This window comes from Squalius cephalus (assembly GCF_949319135.1).
Source record: "Squalius cephalus genome assembly, chromosome: 19".
NCBI lineage: Eukaryota > Metazoa > Chordata > Actinopteri > Cypriniformes > Leuciscidae > Squalius > Squalius cephalus.
This window is the reverse complement of record NC_137140.1, coordinates 24524888-24538508: the sequence shown is the minus strand read 5'-3', so window position 1 is coordinate 24538508 and position 13621 is coordinate 24524888. Positions and strand designations below refer to the sequence as shown.

The window sequence follows — 13621 nt, the reverse complement described above, 5'->3', positions numbered from 1 at the left end:
GAGTAGAACACAAGATGCTAAATAATAATGGCAAATTGTAAGGCTGTTCTGATGTGGCATTTAACATTCAGAGATAGCATTGTATCCTAAATAAAATATATTATATATTATAATATATAAATATTTTCTCACTTATTGCTAAATTTGAAAAATAAAATAAAAATACAGCTTGACTGGAAATTACGCACAATAAAAATCTAATTCAGATTATCATAGTTGTAAACGTATGAATTACATTTTTTTATGATGGCTTTGATGATGGATTTTCACAGGTTAAGATGAAAAGTCTGGGGCAAGGGTAAATCAATAATAAAAAAAAGCATTTGAAAGTAGCAAAAATAAATGATAAATGCATGGTAAAAAGTTTATAACACTGTAATCTTTATGCAATACAATCTTACTTTGAATGAAAATTAAAACCTACATAAAGGTGCCAAAAGTTGAAGAAATACCCAAATATTTAGTCGGTTATTGAAAGACTTTTTCAATACAAAGTCTGGGATAATGTTCTCGGTTGTCCCCTTTTTAATGGCCCTGCATAAAATGCTAGAACATTTCTTCTTTTCTTGATGAAAGTCTTTGCTTCACAGTTTTATGCATCATTTAATGACAGTTTTACTACAATAACAGCCATGGATCATTAAGTTTCTCTAAGTTTTCAACAACTTTTATCCTAGACTCAAATGCATTTTGGTTGTATTCAAAGAGCATAATTGTTTATGTCAACTGTCGTCAGCTGGAATGGATTCTCTTGAAACAACAGCAGTTACTGTATATAAATGGATTTCTCCATTGTTTGTCTCCAAAAAGTGCTTTTCTGTTCAGCCTGTGATTTTAATCCTATGCAACATATGCATCATTGGAGTTGCGTATGGCAAAAGTATGGCATTTAATCATTTAGCAGACGAAAGTTATCCAAAGTGACTTACAAATGAGGAGCGTAATAGAAATAATCAAACCAACAATGCAGCAACAATATGCAAGTTGCAACAATATGCCATTTAGTCTAGCACAGTACACATAGCAATTTTTTTTAAATAGATATATAGAATAGTACGTTTTAGTATTGAGTCAAGTGTTGATGAAAAATATGCATCTTCAGCTGTTTCTTGAAAATGGGTAGAGATGGGCAGGTCATTCCACCAGCTTAGAACAGTCAAGGTAAAGGTCAGTGAAAGTGATTTTGTCCCTCTTTGGAATGGCACCACAAGGTACCTTTCACTTGCAGAACGCAAGCTTCTGGAGGGCATATAGGTCTGAAGTAGTGAGTTGAAGTATAGGGGTGCAGAGCCAGTGGTTGTTCTGTAGCCAAACATAAGTGCCTTGAATTTAATGCGAGCGGCAATTGGCAACCAGTGCAAGTTTAAGAGGAGAGGTGTCACCTGCGCTCTCTTCGGCTCGTTAAAGACCACTCTTGCTGCAGGATTCGGGATCAGTTGCAGAACTTTGACAGTGCGTGCTGGAAGGCCTGCCAAGAGAGCATTTCAATAGTCCAGTCTGAGTAGAACAAGAGCTTGGACAAGGAGTTGTGTAGCATGCTTCAATAGTAAGAGCCTGATCTTCCTAATGTTGTATAAGGCAAATCTGCAGGACCGGGCAGTTCTAGCAATGTGGTCTATGAAGTTTAACTGATCATTGATCACAACTCCAAGGTTTCTGGCTGTCCTGGATGGTCCTATGGTTGACGAACCTAGCTGAATAGAGAAGTTGTGATGTAGTGTTGTGTTCCCTGAGACCACAAGCAGTTCTGTCTTCACAAGATTGAGTTGAAAGTGGTGGTCTTTCATTCAGCAAAATATATCTGTCAGTCATTTCGAGATGCGAGCTGCTTCCGTCGAATAATCTGGCTGGAATGAGAGGTAGATTTGTGTGTCATCAGGGTAGTAGTGATAGGAAAAACCATGTTTCTGAATGAGAGATCCTAGTAATGACATGTAGATGGAGAAGAGCAGTGGTCCAAGCATTGTGCCCTGAGGCACCCCAGTAGCTAAATGCTGCGACTTAGACACCTCACCCCTCCACGACACCCTGAAGGACCTACCTGAGAGGTAAGACTTGAATCATTGGAGTACAGTTCTTGAGATGCCCGTCATAAGGGTTGACAGGAGGATCTGCTGGTTAACTGTGTCGAAAGCAGCAGACAGAACCAGCAAGATGAGTACTGAGACTTTGGAATATGGATATATGGAAAATTGACTATTATATACACTGTAAAAAATTTCTAGCCTCTCCAAGTCAAAATTTTCTAGTGACTGATCACATCTAAATTTTTAAATTGGCCCAAGTGCAATTCTTGTTGCAATAGTCTGTTAACATTGGCTCAATGAGAAATAATACATCAGACTAATTGAAAAATTTAGATGTGACCAGTCACTAGAAAATTGACTTGGGGATTTAATTTTTATTTTACAGTGTACTTATGGAATATTAAATGCAATTTCTTAACAAAAGTATTGATGTATTTATGCTAAATTGTAACCAACTGTTTTTCATATTTGAACCAAACATTTTTTTTTTTATTGCCAGGATACATTTTTTATTTGTTAAAATTTAAATGGGTAAAACACCCCCTGCTTGACTAAGTGATTTGCAGTGACATTCTTCTGCCAGTATTCGAGACAAGCAATGCAATGAGCAGAACTGATTTAATTAATTTATTCATTCAGATCAGGCCTCTGGTGAAGGACAGTAACCCTAGAGGGTTTCTTCAGAATAATAGGGTAACAGCTTTCCACACTAAGACTATTTATGAAATTTTCTTTACTATATCTACTTTCTCTTTGAATTGTGTAAACAGTTTTTAGCAGATGCCAGCACCAAGTGCATCCTTAGTTCATGCAAATACAGCAGTTTAATTAGTAACTTCACATCTGATATGATCTATTAATTAATTGCGGTGGCAGTGCTGATGTTCATCAAATTTACAACAATGTGACCCAGTGGGGGCTCATCAGTGGGATTTTTAAAAAAATTAAGCTGCATACCAAATTCAATGGAAAGGTGGGACCCTAGGGAATACTGTGGTTGCGGTGCTCAGTATTCATTAACTAGCTGAGGTCATCTGGTCATTTCATTTCAGGGATTCTGTCTGCACACAAGCACATCAATCATTCAATCAGCCTCTTACAATTTCATTATTTATCCATGATGGTGATGGAAGCTGGCACTTTGTAATCCACCCCCACACATGCATTTTCCAACATATACAGACACAAACTGCCCAGTGTGCCAGACATCTAATAAACCATTCAAGATGAGAGACATTTGACAGTGAGATATAAAATGTAAAAAAATTAAAATAAATAAATATTAATACAATAAAACATAATAAAATTATAATACATTACAAAAGGAAATGTGATGAGCTTTTTTGTTTTCTGAATTATGTGCATATGAACTATCTTACTGTTAAGAGGATTAAAAGACGATGTAGCAAACTTGAAAGCATCATTAAAGTAAGCAGTTTATATTCCATAGTGAATTTACATCCATAGAGCTATTTTATAGCCACAGTATAGTGATTACGTTCTTTATAAATAGAAAATGATGTTTTGAGTTCCCCATGGGAAAAGGCTTTCCTGTAGCTCAAACAGTAGATTGTTGGCGCTTGCAACGCCAAGGTCATGAGTATGATTCCCAGGGAAAGCAAGAACTGATGTGTACCTTGCAATGTACAATGTGCACCTTGCAATGTAAGTTGCTTTGGATAAAGCGTCTGCTAAATGCATAAATGTAAATGGGAAGACAACATGTTTTTGTTTCTTTGTTTGTTTCTATGCTGCTGCCCTCTAAAAACTCATTTGAATAATCATTTTTCTCTTGCAATTTTTTCCTAATTATTTTGGGGGTATAAAGGCTACAGCTAAGCTTAAAAGTTTGATATAAACATAATGTTGTTTTGCTCATCTGAAATTGCCATGAGTAATAACTCCTCTAATAGTTTAAGATATGTTTAATGTGATTAAGGTTTCTCCCTAAAAAGAGTTGACTCTTGTTAGATAAGATTAATGTAAAGAAACCACGGCAATGAGCTAAATGTGTGAAGAATGTTGTTAACACTTTATTTTGAATGTCCACTTTAGACATTCTACTAAACTTTGCAATCACTTGTTAATTAACTCTCACTAGCTGACTGTTAGGTTAAGGCGGACATACACTGTGCAAATTCTGTGCAATTTCAGCAAGGTTACCTACTCACACTGTACGAGTAGATCTCATGCGATGTAAAGCCAAAGCTCGCGTTTTTTGTGCTCACAGCACGGTCCAAACGTCGAGCTGCGCCTTGACTGCTCACACTAGACGTGTGAAATATGCGCGATAAATCTCCGTGCCGGGTTGCGCCAATAGACCATGATATCATGTATCCAGAGATATTGTCAAAACAAGCATCAGCTATCAATATCAAGAGGATTTAGCATTATTTTTAATGCATTATGATTATTAGCATTATTGTATTATTATTATTAGGGAATGCCTACTTTTATTATTAAATTGGTAGGCTATTATAATTAATTTGCCACGCAATAATTTCATAGTGCATCACCGCATAACCGACATGCTGCGAGGATAATAAAATAGAAGCATTGATCCTCCTCATTGAAAATTGTCTAAAAACATTTTGGTCGATTACAATGAATTATAGGCATATAATTAAAATTATTAACAGTCTATGTCCGAACACTGCAATAATCAGTCATCAATGAAAATGAAAAACAGCTTTATTTTAAAAAACAGCTTTAACATGAACATTGTTTAACAAATTAATAAAAGAGGCACGGTGTAACATCGCAGGCGGCTTGGAAGACGTAGGTAATATGGTTTATCCATTTTGCAACACGAACTTAAGCAACAGTAATTTGTTGCTAGTTTGATAGCTATAGTGCAGAACTTAAAGATCTCCCTCTTTTCATTTCTTTCTTACTGCATTAAAGATAAAATGGTTAAACTTCTGTTTTCGTGCAGGTGCAGTGAGGGAAAAACACTGAGTTTAGGGCAATCGGTTCGTAGCTCTGCTTAAACTGTGCGATATAGTCACGAGGAGCGACCAAAATTTCTGACATGCCAGCAATTCATCCGACCATATCCGATTGCCTGTTGGGAGAGGTTCATTGCCTCGTTTCCACCTGTACACTGCATGAACACTGCATGACAAACGCGACGCATGACAAAGCTGAAAATCGGCCCGAAAAAGAGTCTCACGAGTCATAATTTGGCTCAAAATCAGACGAAAATCGCACATTGTTTGCCCAGCATTAGGGTGGCTGTCAAACTCACAAGCCACAGCCCTGCAGAGTTTAGCTTCAGCCTTCAGCCTTAATCAAACACACCTGATCCAGCTAATCAAGTCCTTCAGGCTTATTTGAAAACTATAGATATGTGTGTAATAGAGCAGGTTGGGAACTAAATTCTGTAGGACTGTGGCCCTGCAGGAGCTGAGTTTGACACCCAAGGCTGGATTAGTACCCCCAGGGGCCCCTAGGCACTGAAGCTCATGGCCCCCTCTTCCCTACGTGACAACCATACCCTCCAAAGGAGGCACCAGAATTTCAGAATTTTTGGTGATGTTTTTGCTGAGATATTAGCCTAAAACCACCGGGCACGCTTCAAAATGGCGGCCACCAGAGAGCTCAAATTTCAGGTGAGGAGGTCACATGGGGACCCTTGCTCGAACGCGAGAGTGACAGGCCTTGGGACCCCCGACTGGGACACTGGGACCCCCTTTGAACGGCTTTAACTCGGGGACCCAGGCGAGTTGGACCTCGTGGTTGGGCTTGTTCGAAAGGCCTCTTCCAGCACTACGATCAATTAGAGTTTGGTGAATACTGAGCGAGGGGTTCTTGAGATATACCTTTATAAATATATTTTCATTCACCTTTATATTTTTATATAAAAAAAAAAACTCCCATCACGGAGAACGGGCCCCTGGGCACTTGCCCAGATTGCACGTATGGTAGATCCAGGCCAGGGGTTAGGGTTCAGGTTAGTAGAATAAGTTGACGTACTTATTATTGCATTCAATAGTAACATGCTTATATTGCATTCAAGAAGGCTCGGGTAACACCACTGCTTAAAAAACCTACATTAAATGCTTCACTTGTAGAAATTTACCGACCTGTCTCTCTCCTCCCATTCATAGTGAAAACACTTGAACAAGTTGTTTTAAACCAGGTATCATCTTTCCTTTCTCAGAGCAACCAGCTGGACGATAACAAATCAGGTTTTAAAAGCAGCCACTCAACCAAACACTTGCTGTCGGTTATGGAAGTTCTGCGGATTGCAAGAGCTGATTTGATCATCAGTACTCATTTTGCTAGATCAATCTGCACATTTCAACACTGTTTATTATAAGATCCTTCTTTCCACCCTGGTTTGAATCTTACCTCATATATAGGTACAGTAGTTCAAGGTTGCCTGGGGAGGGGAGGTATCCAAAACGCATCATATGGGTACCAGGGTACCCCAGGCATCAGTTTTTGGACCTCACCTCTTCTCCATATACACTACGTCACTGGGACCCATTATAGGCACATGGTTTCTCTTACCATTGCTATGTTGATGATACAGTACACAGCTCTACTTTTCATTCCAACCAGATGATCCTACGGAGGCTGCACGGATCTCAGACTGCCCCATCAGCACAATCTTTCATCATCATCAATATTCCCATCACGTAATCTTTGATGACGAGCTGACCTTCAAAAACCACATTGCTACTAAAGCACTATCATGTAGGTTTGCACTGTACAAAATCAGGAATATCAGACCCTTCCTAACTGAATATGCAACACAACTTCTTGTCCAGGCTCTTGTAATTTCTAGGCTGGACTACTGCAATGCTGTTCTGGCTGGACTTCCAACATGTTTAATCAATTGTAGAAGTTCAAGACATTATTGCTTGCCTGCAGGATGGCCTCGGGCTCCATACCTTCATACCTCCACTCTTTCTTACAATTCTACGTGCCCTAAATGAGCTACCAGTCTGTAAGTGAGCAGCACCTCATGGTACCATCACAGAGAGGCACAAAGTCACTCTCAAGAATGTTTTCGTTCACTGTTCCATGCTGGTGGAACGGTCTTCCCAACCCTAGACGCTGACAATTTTCAATAAAAAAGCTGAAAACTCATCTCTTCCGTGAGCACTTAATTGCAGCCTGCTGAATAAAAGTAAAATAAATAAAAATTTAATTAAATTAAATTCACTATTCCTTCACATATGTTATTCCTTAATCCCCCCCCCCCCCCTATCCTACTATAAACGATGGCTGAAACTTTGTATTAATAGCTCTTCTCGTGTTTATTGGCTCTTTAAAAATAATCGCACGTTGTATTGCTCAATTGTGAGTCACTTTGGCTAAAAGTGTCTTCTACATAAAGTGTAAATGTAAATGAAAATATACTTGTAAAGTTACTTATAGTCAGTAGAATATCTGTTAGCAGATATTAAGTAGAACGTCTACTAATACTACCATTCTAATAATGACCAGTAGTTGCAAATTTAATTAAAGTGTCTAAAGTGTACTATTAAAATAAAATGTTACCAAAATGTTTTATGCTTTTAGAATTTAAAGAGAAAGTGTTCCCCATAATTAAATACAAATAGAATAATAATTATAGAATAAAAAAGTAACTGTGTAAGTAATTGGATTGAGAAAGACAGATTATTAATGCCAACTCTTTTTTATTCAGAAAAAAAGAATATGACATAGAATGGACATAATTGACTTCTGAGGCAGTTAATGTATTTAAACAGCGAGTCAAAAATGTATTTGGATACGTAGACCACAATTAAAATGTATTAATGTCATTGCGTTATATAACAAAACATCAAACTAGGGACAATTTTCAAGCAAAACATTCCACTACAGGATCGTAGCTAGGAATTCTGGGACTTTTGACTGTATTTTGCTCTGGGCCCCTTGCCTTTAAAAAAAAAAAAACTGTAAATATTGACATGGCTTGGTATTCATTGCACGTGGTTTGAAATGTGCTTCAATTTGCATTGTCTCATATTTTATGTTTTTAAGGGACTCTTTACTTGTGTGCGTTTTACTTTTGTGGACATCCTAGTTTCATTCAGATTTCTGAGATCTGCCACTGTGAAACTGAACACAAGAATAATACATTTGAGTTAGGAGGCATGCTGTGTTAAAGTGTGTTAGCCAGACAGATTCATTTCCCTCATTTTTATTCCTATTGAAACTATATAATAACTTATAATAATGAGCTCATTTACCACATGTCCTTGGAGGGGGCTAAAAATGTCTGGTCCCTGCTAAGTGATCTGACAACAGACAGATTAGGAATGTGCACCTGGTAAATCACTTTGTTTCACTACAGCACATTGTGTTGTTAGCAAACTCAGAACACAGATATAGAGGCAGAGGTAGATCTTATGTTCAATATGCACCATTCACATTGGGAACTGCACAAGCACATGGCTATATATATATATATATATATATATCTAAAAAAAATTTTTTTTTTTTTTTTTTTTTTTTTTTTTTTACTGAATGATTGTTGTGGTTGTCATAAGTGGCCGTTTTTAATTTGCACACAGCTCAGGTGCTCCATTTGCTTTTCTGCAGCTCGCTATTCATTCTAGTGAAATCACAAACAAAATGGAAACAAATGTTGTGAACATTGCAGTTTTGAATTGAAAATGGTCAAATATTGTACTACAGACCTCATAACCTGATCATCGTCACACAAATTTTTTTTTTTTAAAGGTATTTTTTATTCATGCAAAATTTAATTAGTATTCAAGAGAGAAGCAACTGTCCCCAATCAATGCTCATAATAATCTACAGTATTAAGGCTATGTCAGTAAACCATTTTAGATTCAACAAATTATAACTAAGATGAGTTCTGAAAAGTCAGAGCATTGTTTTTTTTTGTTTTTTTTTTGATTGTCCACTTTAGACATTCAACTAACTATAAGTAACATGTTAACTAACTCTCATTAGAGTATAGTAGACTGTCTGCTAATATCTGCTAACAGTTTATTTTGATGCTCCTCAACAGACTTTGACAACTAACTTTGCAACTACATGTCAACTTATTCTACTTACCCGAACCCTAACACCTAACCCTAACCCAACAGTCTACTAACAGTGTAGTTAGTAGTTGACATGTAGTTGACAAGTTAGTTATTAGAAAGTGTAAATTGGACCATCAAAATAAAGTATAACCCTTTATGTCATAATACATAATAAAAAGTACTTCTAAGCAACACTTAAAAGTAATAACTAAATTACCTTTACAACTAAATGTTACTGTATTCAACAATAATCAAACAGTAAATACATGGTATGTATATGCATATTTATGACATATATACTGTATGTCGGTGACAGTGTAAGTGTCAATAAACATTTCAAGAAAACTGAATACTACTACATCTTCATATAACAGAAAGAAAAAGGGATCTCAAGCAAACGAATAGTGTCAATTACTACATGCATACTCTGGTAAACATATGTAGATGCCTATTCAATGCATTTACAGAAAAATGAAAAATTCTAACTTATTTGTATGCAGGCTTCTTGCTTCTCTCTTTATTTTTTTCTTATTTAGTCACTCTGCACCTACTGCAATTCTTTGGGTGGCTGGCCATAAGTGATGCTCCAAACCATTTTCGTGCATTTCACAGGTATCTTAATTGGAAAAAGATAGCTTGAAATTTGAAATGTAAAGCTTCCACACAGGTTCCACAGAGATTAGACTACTAACCACAAGGCTTTTGCTTCTAAGAAAATTAAATGACTAAATCCATACCACGGTCAGTGTTCGCTGATTATTTCATTTGAAATCAAAATAGTAAATACCTTACCTGGAAACATCTAACGGGCATTTCTTCAAAACATTCACACATTATTATATAATTACATTTGTTATTGGACTACTTAATATGATGCACATTTCAGACCCATTATAAAGATTCATTGTTTTTGCATGATTCATTGTTAGATATAATGTTACATTCAATCTTCACTAGAATTTAGTTAAGTATTTAATTAGTGTAGAATTTACTCTATATTGATCTTACGATATTGTTTGTTATAAACACTTTAAATAGATCAACTAAAGTTATAGTCTAGAATGAATTTTACAAAGTCTGGCAATCTGAATACATAAAAAATGTAATAAACCACTAATTAGGTTCTTTGTTAACATTATTCTTAGCCATACATGTTTTCAATTTGAATCATCTGTGCAAAAATGAGGCTTTAATACGAAGTTGGCACGGTTCTTCAGATTGACACAGTAGTTAATTACAGTATTACTTATATTACTGTAAATCCCATCAGTGGATTAAACAGCAATATTTCCATTGTGCTGTCCATTGGCAGGCTGTCCAAGCTTCTCACGACAACATCTGCTGAAACATCTGTCTCCTGTGAAATCTGAATGGCACTTCATTGCAACAATAACATTTCCAAATAAAAGCTTTTAATTCAGTTCTGCCATTTCAAGGCACGATATTTTTCCGTGATCTAAAAACAATTCACAATTCTCTGATCTAATAAAACAAGAATGACAACAAACTACTGATCCAGCATTACTGAATTATACTTCATTTTGTGCTAAGACCTATATAATTACTGCCTTAATTAAACAGCTCTTTTTAATTATGCTAATATAAAATGAGTAAAAGTTCCCAAAAAATGAGGTAAAGTTTCAAGTACTGCTGCTGTTTACTGAACATATTTATTGAGTGCATGTAAGGTACATTGCTCAGCAAGCATCAAATTGGGTCTTGGAAAGAGAAGCTCTGCAATTGCACAGACTAAACAGTGACAAATGTGAAAAAACAGCATCACCACATCACAATGCCAAAACAAAGACACATAGAGAAAATATACTGTAGAATTATCTGTGGAGGTCTGAACCAAACAGCTTAAAAAATAACATTGTTTTTGCATTCCTGCATTGCATTTGAACTCCCTCTGGTTGTTTGTATTTGCACACTAAATGCTCTTCCAAAAACATGTCCATTTAAAAGTTTATATTAGAAATAAATTAACTTGCTATACACAGTTGAAAAAGCTTACTGTTTTAGTCATTTGGAACCAACTTTCTCCCCTGAGGTACAAAATTCAGCCATGGAACTATGAATTTTCATACTCCGTGGAAGGCTTCTCCCTCTGTTTTACACGCTGATTTTTGTTTTGTTTTCATTTTGCAATAGGTGCAAATTTTATATATATATTTTTTATATATATTTTTTTATATATTTCACATAATACATATTTGTGTACTTCACCTGATCTGTGATTGCCATTAGCTTTTTTTTGTAAACAAAGATGTAGGCAAAAAATTAAATAACATAGCTATAATATTTACAAGTAATCTACCCATATAAATTTAACATAAAATACAACACGGACATTAAGTATATGGTAACACTTTACAATAATTTGTGAACCTTAGTGGATTAGGTATCATGAAATAACAATGAACAATATGTTTTACAGCATTTGTTAATAGGTGAATGTTAATTTTTATGTATAATATCACATTTTAACATTTTAATTTCAACATAATGACAATGCTGTATATCACTCCGCTCATCCTGTAACTTGTCTCTCAGTTATCAGTTGTAGTGAAAATGACAAACAAGTAGTGTCAAAATATCAATATCCCAATCAGGGATGTCAATTTACATAAATTCCAATAATCGATTGTTGTTTAAATTAATGATCAATTAATCGTTAACCATAGCCTCTTAAATCCGTAGCAGGGGGCGCTACTAAGTTATCACGTTACCTAACACTCGCTCGACCAACACAAAATGGGTGTACAACAAGCATAACGATAAGCATAAGCTTTACGATAATTCCAACTCAAATCAAAATGTCATGTCCATGTTGTGAACACACATGAATTAAAAGTGAACAATAGTACTTTTGAAATCAAATTAGCATTAACCTAGATTATTAACTGCTTTAAAATGTTTATTATTAGTTCATGATAGTTAATGCATACTTAATGCAGTTTTATAAATATTGTTAAGGAATTAAACCTTATTGTAACGTGTTACCAAGTATATTTAAACTCTCTGTACAAAAACAAAACAGGCATTCCACAGATTCAACATACCAAAGCAACATACAAACTTTGGGCAGTACTTTCCTGTTTATCTTTTGTGTAAAACAAAGTTCAACAATAATAAGCGCCATTGTGCATTAAGATAAATAATCTATTCCTTTGGAGTCAGGAAACTAAAGTTGCCAAGTTGGTGAGTTTCATTGTGCAATGCTCATAGCATTGTGTGTATCCTATATGTGTACAGGCCTTCCATATGGATGGGTTCTGACTTGTCAGAATGGACAGTATAAATGTCCAACTCATTAGAAGTCAAAGCCAGGCATCCTTTACATTGTAGTTTGGAGGAACAGCTCTCAGGTCAGTCTGAGGTCAACGCAAACCATCCAGTCTTGTCGGCCTCAAGGAAATAGGATGTAGGAGACAGAATCCTCAGTGATCAGAGAGAATCCATTTGACTGGCCCGAGGAATAGAATAAAGTACTCTGAAAAAATAAAAGGGTGCGCAGAAGGGAAGGGTTCAAAAACTGCATTGCCATGTCTGCAATGTAGTACCCTACAATGGAGATAATCAAATCATCAAAGGTAAATCAAATAGAATAGGTTCATGTCAAACACAGCCAAAATGATCAAATAGAGCAAGAATATTTTCATAAATATGAGAGAAACTGATTTTTGTATTTGCCTCTTTTTTGATGTTGAGTCATGTTAGGAAAGATAATGATGGCTACTATTGCAGTTGTTTGAAGGAAATTATTCTCATCATAGTCACTAGGGAGAGGTGGAGATAAAAGTTCTCATGTGTTTCTCTTGGTTAATGACCTGCTTTGAAATTTGATCCTTGATGACTAAGTTTGACAGATGATCAAAAAACAAATATGTAAAAATAACCCAGTTCACAGTGATAATAGCCCAAAGTTTGAGAAAACCGATGAACTGGGAATTGTTTCTTCCCTCTTAAAAGTCATCCATGAAACAAATCAACAGGTGGCCTCTTAATGTTGGGATACTCCTTGTGCCGTGACTTGTTTTTCTTCTCTTGCCCACTGTGCTCTTCCTTTACTCTCCCTTTTCTGTTTGGAGGAGGGAGATACCAGCCGTCTTGGCTTCCTTTGCTCTGGTCTTGCCCCAGACAGTCATCTTTCCCTGTAACGGCAGCAGAACAACCAGTTAAACTATGTGGAGCTGATTTGGCAGATAAATATGCTCTTAGTCTGTCGGTTCGTGCTAACCCAGACAGCTCTCCCATATGGTCAGGTTTTGAACAGAAGGGAGAAAGAACAAGAACAGTGTGTGACTGTGCAAACTCTTTGCTCTGTGTGGAATTGATTAAGCAGTGCATAGGGGCCAAGACGGCTTTATCTAGCTTACATTTTCCTATTACCTATTATGGTAGTGCTCGATTACTAGAATGCACTGCCTAGGGTGTGATCCATAAAAATGGTGGTTTATAGATTCTGGCCTCTAATACAGGTAAAAACAGGTATCATTTGCTTCACTTTATACTTGCTTCAGTATTATAGAGGTCTGGCTCTGCAATGGCATTTCCCAATCTGCAAACTGTTTGAGAACAATG

General features: G+C 36.2%; 1 protein-coding gene across 1 annotated transcript in view; it reads right to left on the bottom strand.

Annotated features, from left to right (window-relative positions):
- Positions 1–12145: 12145 nt before the first annotated feature.
- The window catches only part of uts2r (urotensin 2 receptor), a 28405-nt gene continuing 26929 nt past the window's right edge, over positions 12146–13621 (bottom strand). The window contains exon 3 of the mRNA XM_079851911.1: positions 12146–13191. The gene's annotated coding sequence lies outside the window, so the exon portion shown is untranslated. The remainder of the gene's footprint in view (positions 13192–13621) is intronic.